The sequence below is a fragment of the Nanorana parkeri genome, unplaced genomic scaffold (genome assembly GCF_000935625.1).
Source record: "Nanorana parkeri isolate BGI_ZX_2015 unplaced genomic scaffold, ASM93562v1 scaffold2191, whole genome shotgun sequence".
In the NCBI taxonomy this organism is placed as follows: domain Eukaryota; kingdom Metazoa; phylum Chordata; class Amphibia; order Anura; family Dicroglossidae; genus Nanorana; species Nanorana parkeri.
The window spans coordinates 132,380-138,388 of NW_017308459.1; the positions used below are offsets into that span (position 1 = coordinate 132,380).

At 40.9% G+C, this 6,009-nt stretch overlaps 4 non-coding genes across 4 annotated transcripts; all 4 read right to left on the reverse strand.

Moving 5' to 3' along the window:
* Nucleotides 1-570: 570 nt before the first annotated feature.
* On the reverse strand, nucleotides 571-653 carry TRNAL-UAA. Its single transcript has one exon. It is a non-coding gene; the product is annotated as a tRNA-Leu (tRNA).
* Nucleotides 654-2,246: 1,593 nt separating this feature from the next.
* On the reverse strand, nucleotides 2,247-2,329 carry TRNAL-UAA. Its single transcript has one exon. It is a non-coding gene; the product is annotated as a tRNA-Leu (tRNA).
* A 511-nt stretch (nucleotides 2,330-2,840) lies between these two features.
* TRNAL-UAA lies at nucleotides 2,841-2,923 on the reverse strand. The gene has a single exon. It is a non-coding gene; the product is annotated as a tRNA-Leu (tRNA).
* Nucleotides 2,924-3,434: 511 nt separating this feature from the next.
* On the reverse strand, nucleotides 3,435-3,517 carry TRNAL-UAA. Its single transcript has one exon. It is a non-coding gene; the product is annotated as a tRNA-Leu (tRNA).
* Between the last annotated feature and the right edge of the window lie 2,492 nt (nucleotides 3,518-6,009).

Sequence of the window (6,009 nt, forward strand, 5' to 3'; positions counted from 1 at the left end):
CCCATGGAGAGAAAACCCTAAAGGGGAACTTAGGTAAGCAATCAGACTATACACGAAAACAGGAACAAAAGACTATCAGGTATATAAGTTCCCCTTTATACTGAGCAGCCAATGGGAGCAACACTCACTTTAGGGATGGCCATTAGCAATAGCATGCTGGAAAGGTCACTGGAGGACAGAAGGTAAGCTTTCACCAGTGTGAAAATAATCCCTTGGAAGGGGTACAGGAGAAGAAGGGTTGTTAACTGTTCCATATGAGTCTATCATTCAGTGTAGCACTTCTAAGGTAAGCTTTCACCAGTGTGAAAATAATCCCTTGGAAGGGGTCACAGGAGAAGAAGGGTTGTTAACTGTTCCATATGATTCTATCATTCAGTGGAGCACTTCTTCTAAAGTATGTTTCCCAGCAAAGCAAACCATGAGGTTAAAGACCTTGGATTTGTTTGTTTAATGCCAACCGAAGCCTAGATTTGTTTTTGGAAAGTGGGGATTTTCTTCAACCTTTTTAAAGTTCTATTTTCAAACAATGTATTTACAGATCCTTTAAATACTTCAACCACTATAAATGTTTACTAGGAGTGGGGATCGAACCCACGTGGATATTCATCCATTGGATCTTAAGTCCAACGCCTTAACCACTCGGCCATCCTGGTTACCTTGTTGGTCAGGGCAGTATATCGGCACAGGAGCAAGCTGTGCCCATGGAGAGAAAACACTAAAGGGGATCATAGGTAAGCAAATCAGACTATACACGGTAACAGGAACAAAAGCCTATCAGGTATATAAGTTCCCCTTTATACTGAGCAGCCCATGGGAGCTTGGGTTTGTTTGTTTAATGCCAAACGAAGCCTAGATTTGTTTTTGGAAAGTGGGGATTTTCTTCAACCTTTTTAAAGTTCTATTTTCAAACAATGTATTTGCAGATTTGTTTTTTGGAAAGTGGGGATTTTCTTCAACCTTTTTAAAGTTCTATTTTCAAACAATGTATTTGCAGATCCTTTAAATACTTCAACCACTATAAATGTTTACCAGGAGTGGGGATCAAACTCACGTGGATATTCATCCATTGGATCTTAAGACCAACGCCTTAACCAATCCGCCATCCTGGTTACCTTGTTGGTCAGCGCAGTATATTGGCACAGAAGCCAGCTGTGCCCATGGAGAGAAAACCCTAAAGGGGAACTTAGGTAAGCAAATCAGACTATATACGTTAACAGGAACAAAAGCCTATCAGATATATAAGTTCCCCTTTATACTGAGCAGCCCATGGGAGCAACACTCACTTTAGTGATGGCCATTAGCAATTGCATGCTGGAAAGGTCACTGGAGGACAGAAGGTAAGCTTTCACCAGTGTGAAAATAATCCCTTGGAAGGGGGACAGGAGAAGAAGGGTTGTTAACTGTTCCATATGAGTCTATCATTCAGTGGAGCACTTCTAAGGTAAGCTTTCAGCAGTGTGAAAATAATCCCTTGGAAAGGGTACAGGAGAAGAAGGGTTGTTAACTGTTCCATATGAGTCTATCATTCAGTGGAGCACTTCTTCTAATATAAATTTCCCAGCAAAGCAAACCATGAGGTTAAAGACCTTGGATTTGTTTGTTTAATGCCAACCGAAGCCTAGATTTGTTTTTGGAAAGTGGGGATTTTCTTCAACCTTTTTAAAGTTCTATTTTCAAACAATGTATTTGCAGATCCTTTAAATATTTCAACCACTATAAATGTTTACCTGGAGTGGGGATCGAACCCACGTGGATATTCATCCATTGGATCTTAAGTCCAACCATGGAGATAAAACTCTAAAGGGGAACTTAGGTAAGCAAATCAGACTATACACGGTAACAGGCACAAAAGCCTATCAGGTATATAAGTTCCCCTTTATACTGAGCAGCCCATGGGAGCAACACTCACTTTAGGGATGGCCATTAGCAATAGCATGCTGGAACGGTCACTGGAGGACAGAAGGTAAGATTTCACCAGTGTGAAAATAATCCCTTGGAAGGGGTACAGGAGAAGAAGGGTTGTTAACTGTTCCATATGAGTCTATCATTCAGTGGAGCACTTTTTCTAAAGTATGTTTCCCAGCAAAGCAAACCATGAGGTTGAAGACCTTGGATTTGTTTGTTTAATGCCATCCGAAGCCTAGATTTGTTTTTGTAAAGTGGGGATTTTCTTCAACCTTTTTAAAGTTCTATTTTCAAACAATGTATTTGCAGATCCGTTAAACACTTCAACCACTATAAATGTTTACCAGGAGTGGGGATCAAACCCACGTGGATATTCATCCATTGGATCTTAAGTCCAACGCCTTAACCACTCGGCCATCCTGGTTACCTTGCTGGTCAGAGCAGTATATCGGCACAGAAGCAAGCTGTGCCCATGGAGAGAAAACCCTAAAGGGGAAATTAGGTAAGCAAATCAGACTATACACGGTAACAGGAACAAAAGCCTATCAGGTATATAAGTTCCCCTTTATACTGAGCAGCCCATGGGAGCAACACTCACATTAGAGATGGCCATTAGCAATAACATGCTGGAAAGCTCACTGGAGGACAGAAGGTAAGCTTTCACCAGTGTGAAAATAATCCCTTGGAAGGGGTACAGGAGAAGAAGGGTTGTTAACTGTTCCATATGAGTCTATCATTCAGTGGAGCACTTCTTCTAAAGTATGTTTCCCAGCAAAGCAAACCATGAGGTTAAAGGCCTTGGATTTGTTTGTTTAATGCCAACCAAAGCATAGATTTGTTTTTGGAAAGTTGGGATTTTCTTCAACCTTTTTAAAGCTCTATTTTCAAACAATGTATTTGCAGATCCTTTAAATACTTCAACCACTATAAATGTTTACCAGGAGTGGGGATCGAACCCACGTGGATACTCATCCATTGGATCTTAAGTCCAACGCCTTAACCACTCGGCCATCCTGGTTACCTTGTTGGTCAGGGCAGTATATCGGCACAGAAGCAAGCTGTGCCCTTGGAGAGGAAACCCTTAAGGTGAACTTAGGTAAGCAAATCCGACTATACACAGTAACAGGAACAAAAGCCTATCAGGTACATAAATTCCCCTTTATACTGAGCAGCCCATGGGAGCAACACTCACTTTACGGATGGCCATTAGCAATAGCATGCTGGAAAGGTCACTGGAGGACAGAAGGTAAGCTTTCACCAGTGTGAAAATAATCCCTTGGAAGGGGTACAGGAGAAGAAGGGTTGTTAACTGTTCCATATGAGTCTATCATTCAGTGGAGCACTTCTTCTAAAGTATGTTTCCCAGCAAAGCAAACCATGAGGTTAAAGACCTTGGATTTGTTTGTTTAATGCCAACCGAAGCCTAGATTTGTTTTTGGAAAGTGGGGATTTTCTTCAACCTTTTTAAAGTTCTATTTTCAAACAATGTATTTGCAGATCCTTTAAATACTTCAACCACTATAAATGTTTACCAGGAGTGGGGATCGAACCCACATGGATATTCATCCATTGGATCTTAAGTCCAACACCTTAACCACTCAGCTATCCTGGTCACCTTACTGAAAAGATCAGTGTGCAGCAGTATGGCAGCACAGAACAATTCCTTCCACATGTATCTTTATTGCATGTGATGTCCAACAAAGCAACACTTGCTTACATGTTTTAGCCCTGCTGGGCATTACTCATAGCATGCTGAGGAGGTCACTTTAAGCTTTTACCAGGATGGTAAGGAGACAAGAGAAGGAGGGCCATTACCCATTCCATATGAATCCCATATGAAAACAAAATGTAAGACCTTGCCAACAGCAGCCCTGATTTATAGCTTATATGGGGGTTCTCAACAGCAGTGTACATTTTTTCTCTTGACAATTTTTTAGTAAAGTCTCAATGTTCTACACTCAAATGGTTCACATACTGATATGACTTTAAGCAGATAATGTGACTCTTTGATTTTACCAGGAGCATCATCAGGAAATGCATTCAGCTGATTTAAACTAAAAGTTCAATTGGGTTGTAAAAGGGTTACAAAATGTTCATATTCTCAAAGAATCTGCCATTTTTCATAAGGCAGCGCAAATTTAATTTCATTCAACAGGTTCTCAGAAAGGATTTTAAATGTTCTGTGCTTAAAGGACCGGGAACATTTGTTTCGTGCCAACAGCAGCCTAGATTTGTATCTTATGTGAGGGTTCTCAACAGCTATGTTAATTATTTTTCATTTGACAGATTTTCCAGTAAAGCTTATTGATGCTGTATGCTCAAATAACTTGGCTGAATGCCAACAGAAGCCTGGATTAATATCTAATGGCGGGGTTTCCTTAGACCTCTTTGAAATTCTGTTTTTAAACAAGATGTTTGCTCGCTGATTATAAAGATTTACCTGGAGTGGGGTTCAAACCCACCAAGATACTCATCCATTGGATACTAAGTTCAACACCTTAACCACTCAGCCATCCTGGTCACCTTGTTGAAGACGTCAGTGTGCAGCGATATGACAGCAAACATGTGAAATCTTTGCTGATCCTAATGCTTAGTGATCAGTACTGATCAGACAATGGACGGCTGATGTGGCGGAGCCTGGCCCTACAGCTGTTCAATTTTGCAATTCAATATCCATCCTGGTCACCTTCACGAAAAGGTCAGTATGCAACAGTATGGCAGCACACAAGGAATCACCTCCACAAGTATCTTCATACTGTGATGTCCATTAAAGCAGCACTTGCTTACATGTAGCTGCCCTGTTGGGTCTAAAGCTGCCCATACACCTATAGATTATCTGCAAAAAAGTGCTACAGATTCCTCCATCAACGCTAGACTGTGTGGATGGAGGATTCTCCCACTCAGCCAAGCTTCAGTATCTTGCTAGTTGGCCTGCTGGCTGTCAAAATACCTGAACAATCTAATTGGATGGAGGCATTGTTCAGGTAATTTGAGAGCCAGCGGGGCCAACTAGCAAAATACTGAAGCTTGCCCCATTGGGAGAACCTTCCAACCACACAGTCAAGCCCATGCGGATGTTCATTCATTGGATTTTAAGTCCAATGCCTTAACCCCTCGGCCATCCTGGCTACCTTGCTACAAAGGGTAGTGTGCAGCACAGAAACCATCTCTTCCAAATGTATCTTTATTTCATACTGTGAAGTCCATAAAGTGTGTGTGTGTGTGTGTGTGTGTGTGTGTGTGTCCCGGTAGATCAACAGTTTCTGAAATAGTCAGACCAGCCGGTATGCCACATTCAAAGTCACCTAATTCACCTTTTTTTCTACCCATCCAATGGATAACAGGTGGGTGGGAGGGACAGAGGAGAATAGAGCAGGAGTGAGTTTCCTCAGGTGCATTGAATACCGGAATAGTACTTTGTTTTTTTTGCTGTGACAGAATTAACCTGATAAAAAAAAATGCAGAAAGGTCGACATTCAGGCAATTACAGGAACTGAAAATCTTCAAATATAACTAACCTTCATATTCACAAGTCAATAAATGTACATGGATGTTCAGACAGTAAATGCATTTAAAAATTAGAAGATTGATTTTACACACACAATTATTACTCAACTGAATATCAACTGAACACATTTTGATGGTGCAGGCCTCATAGTTTTGTAATGATGTCTTATATTTGTATTAAAAACTGTGTATTTTTCAAATAGTCCTGGTCACCAAATTATTTATTTCAACTAAGGTATTAAATACATTTTATTTTCCTGTAAAAGCCTTGTGTAGACTGTTTCTGGGTACCACCATCTTGGAACTGATGTCAGCAGCCCCAACAGACTCAAAACCGTCACTCAAGTGATGTTCTACAGTATTTCACTCCTTCCCAGCTGCTTCTTAAAAGTTTATGTAGGGAGGGGAGGGAACGGTTGGAGAAGCTGGGCCAGCACAGACAGCAATTAGACACTCCCAGAAGAGAAAAGGGTTATGATGTGCAATGGAAGAGGGAGCTGTGTTAGGGAAATTTATTTTGCTAGCAGGTAAAGTTTTTAGCACATTGCATAAGAGTAAAACATCATTTGTGGAAAGAAAAAATACTGCAAGTATGCA